Raw genomic sequence first — 3,983 nt, forward strand, 5'->3', positions numbered from 1 at the left:
ATTGCAATTTCTAGTAATAAAAACTTTTGACACACTGGCTGTCTTCTACTTCAGAAGATTTAGCCTTTAGAAAAATATGCAGAGGGCCCGGCGGCGTGGCCTAGCAGCTAAAGTCCTCGCCTTGAAAGCCCCGGGATCCCATATGGGCACCGGTTCTAATCCCGGCAGCTCCACTTCCCATCCAGCTCCCTGCTTGTGGCCTGGGAGAGCAGTCGAGGACGGCCCAAAGCTTTGGGACCCTGCACCCGCATGGGAGACCTGGAAGAGGTTCCTGGTCCCGGCATCAGATTGGTGCGTACCGGCCCGTTGCGGCTCACTTGGGGAGTGAAACATCGGATGGAAGATCTTCCTCTCTGTCTCTCCTCCTCTCTGTATATCCGGCTTTCCAATAACAATAAAATCTTAAAAAAAAAAAAAAGAAAAATATGCAGAACTACACAATTTCTTTGTGAAGAGACAGAGGAGTTTTAATAGCGGTTAATTTCAGCTTTATACATTTAAACAAATAAAAGTATTTAGTGGTCTATATTTCCTTTGAAAACGCTATTTAATGACAGAGTTCCCTTTTGAAAGGCCACAGATCAACATGCTATAAAAATTCAAGGTGTGTCCCATAGCACACTGAGTAGACTAAAGTCCCAGCTCCCCTGGATTCCGGCTTCCTGCTAACGTGCATCCTGAGCAACAGCAGGTGATGGCTCAGGTGGTGGTCCAAACCGTCCATCCATGGCACCCAGACTGAGTTCCCGGCTTCCAGCTTAAGTCAGGCCTCATTCCCGGGGTTTTGGACATTTAGTGTGTAGATCAGAATGTCATATATCACTGTTTTTTCTAATCTATTTCTATTTCTCTGTTCCTCTCCTCCCCATCCCTCCTCCCCTCTCTCTTTCTCTCTCTCAATTCCACTCTCACTCTCAGATAAATAAGATACATATAAAATTAACAAATGTATCATATTATTAACATTAATGAGCGTTAACACCTTTTCCTCGTGTTGCTTCTATTTTTTTTTAACCACGCTTTAAATGACCTGCTTTTTCTTTTTCCCAGTTCATTTGCAACACTCACAGGTTTTCTTGCGGAAATTTTCATTTTTCTGGGAACTGAAGATTTTGAGTTACATATTTCCATATTCATAAATGTCTTGACTATGAGGAATAAAAGTGAAAAGAGATTTAAACTGGGCAACAACATTGCTTATAAAACAGTCACTCAGGAATAATCATCTCAACTAAAGAAACTGTTTGTGTAAAGACAAAAAGGGCCAAATTTTGTCCTTGGATGTGCACACACAGCTCCTATTAGCTTGTGAAAACAGCTGCGTGAGTGTAGCCAAGAACAGTGGTTAGCCCAATTTGGTCTTATTTATCTAGAGCATTGCAGCCCTGAAACATAAAGACAGGCTATAAGACATTTTGCATGTCAGTACAGTAGCATGCTTTGTGTTATTCCAGTCCCTAGGGCTTCCTTCATCAGGCTGAATCTCAGTGATCACATCTGAGAAGCTTGAAAAGTATATAGACAAAATTTACTTGCAATGTTCCATGTTAAAGTTGGAAACCCTAGCTTAGGGAAGGCCGTTCTTTCCATGGGGACCAAACACTAGCCAATTACATTTACCAAAAGGAAACAACACATGCAAATGGTTTTAAAGTAAAAAAAAAAAAAACAATCAAGAGATGCCGAATTATTACGTTTATAATGCCCTCATTTACAAGACACAATTCCAAAGACAAGATTTTTTCAAAATAGTGTGCCAAATTAAATTCCCCTCAGAAACACTTATATCTATACTCATGGAAGTTTACAATAGTTACTTACTCCAGAACGGGGCTGTAAGTCACAGAACTGGCTTTGCCAAAGCCAGTGTCAAATTGCCACCTTTGTGTAAACATACAGATCTTGAATGGCATCTTTATGTAGTATAAAAATCTCAAATATCAGATGTCACATCGTTATTATACAATTATCCAATAGTGAAACCACTAAGCTTCTCTGCTTTCATTCATTGATATCTCATACGGGAGAAAAAAAAAAAAGGATTTGCAAACTACTTTCCAAATCCATGCCAACTGATACACTGCCAAACGCACTCTGTTTATTGCAGCTAATGGACAACCAGGTATGTGTGCTCTCATGGTGGACACTTAACCTCACTCTTCCTACCCTCTGGCATCATCAGAATGCTTCTTGTCTGTTTAACATGTCTGGGGGCCTGATCCAGGGCTTTTCACATGAGCAAAATTCTTACTGATGTTAACAAAATATCCTGACATCGGTGGAAGATGTATCACTAACTTCATCCCAGAATTCTGTGGGACATCTCAAAAATACATTAAGGGAGGTTTATGAGTAATTTGTAAAATTTCGTAAATTTTGATGCAAATTTTTGTCACTTTCTAATTAAAGAAAAAATATCAAATTCAATCAATCTGAAATTGATTGAAGATGTATGGAGTGTGATTGAGGCAGGTATGCTTAGGGAGGGGAGCACCCAAGCTGGTGCATCACACAGATGTACCAAGAGTCCCTATCTGTAGGGTTTAGCCTATACCTATACTTCTGCCAAGGGCTCTGTAAACTATAAAAAAATAAAGAATGAAACAATTGAATCCTTCATCCAAAATAAGGCAATTAAATATAATTTTAAAGTGTCCATACTGTGCATTGCTCTTTTCCGGATCTAGCTGAGTTCAACACATTTATGAAATCCAAGGTAAATTAATAAAGATGACGGCAGTGCTCTTTGCTGAGCTTGGGTATGCCCAGAACCACACACAGAAGAGGAGTAAAAACAGTCTGCTGCTTGGCACAAAGACAGATGTGCTAACATTATCAAATTACTCGAACAGTGTCTCTCCAGTGGAACTAGACAAGCTTAAAACCAAGAAAACATTCCTCAAAAGTCACCGTGAAGAAGACAAACTGGATCTCAGTTAACAAATCACACAGCAAAAAATATGAACTACCAGGATTTTTTTCCTCAACTCTGTGGCTTAAGATAAATGATTTGGGTCCAGCACAGTAGCTTAGTGGCTACAGTCCTCGCCTTGCATGCACTGGGTTCCCAAATGGATGCCGATTCATGTCCTAGCTGCTCCACTTCCCATCCAGCTCCCTGATTACGGCTTGGGAAAGCAGTTGACTCCTGGTTTCACATCTGCTCAGATCAGCTCAGCTCTGGCCGTTGAGACCAATTGCGAAGTGAACCAGTGGATGGAAACTCTCTCTCTGTATATCTGCCTTTCTAAGAAAAATAATTTTTTTTAAAAGATAGATGTTTTACAATCCTTTTTGTCAATGTTTTAATCCATGCAGTGAAGTTAATGATTAATGTACAAAAGTGTTTTCAGAAATTTATAGAAGTGCTATTTTATATTTATAGTAAATGTTGCTTCCATAGATTGAACACAGACCATGTGGTTAAGGATGTGCTAATTTTTTTAAAAGATTTATTTGCGGTGCTTGGTTCGGTATCACATATACAAAAATTGGAATGATACAGAGAAGATTAGCATGGAAGTGTTTCATGTTTTTAAAAAATTTATTTGCTTTATTTGCAAGGCAGAGTTACAGAGAAAGAGGAGAGATCTTACAGCTACCAGTTCACTCCCCAAATGGCTGCGACACCTTAGGCTGTGCCAGACTAAAGCCAGGAGCCTGGAATACCACACAGGTCTCCGATAAAGTGGCAGCTTTGGGCCATCTTCTGCTGCTTTTCCAGGTGCATCAGCACTGAACCAGACCAGAGGTGAATCAGCTGGGACTCAACCTGGAGCACAAAGGGATGCGAGCATAGCAGGCAGCTATTGCACCCAAGGTGTCACTATGCAGGTCCCATGGACATTTGACACAACACTTCACGTGCATAACATTTTAACAAAGTGTTTGATTTTCCAGTCAGAGATTTCTAAAAAAGTAATAATCAGCTTAATGGGGGGGGGGGGGTAAAAATACTCCCAAATTCAAACACCTCAAAGTAG

The 3,983-nt window shown here is 40.2% G+C and overlaps 1 pseudogene; it reads left to right on the top strand.

Annotated features, from left to right (window-relative positions):
- The first annotated feature begins 3,461 nt into the window (after nt 1-3,461).
- Nucleotides 3,462-3,557, top strand: LOC118758718 (U6 spliceosomal RNA; annotated as a pseudogene).
- The last annotated feature ends 426 nt before the right edge of the window (nt 3,558-3,983 follow it).

This window comes from Ochotona princeps, chromosome 2 (genome assembly GCF_030435755.1).
Source record: "Ochotona princeps isolate mOchPri1 chromosome 2, mOchPri1.hap1, whole genome shotgun sequence".
Taxonomy (NCBI): domain Eukaryota; kingdom Metazoa; phylum Chordata; class Mammalia; order Lagomorpha; family Ochotonidae; genus Ochotona; species Ochotona princeps.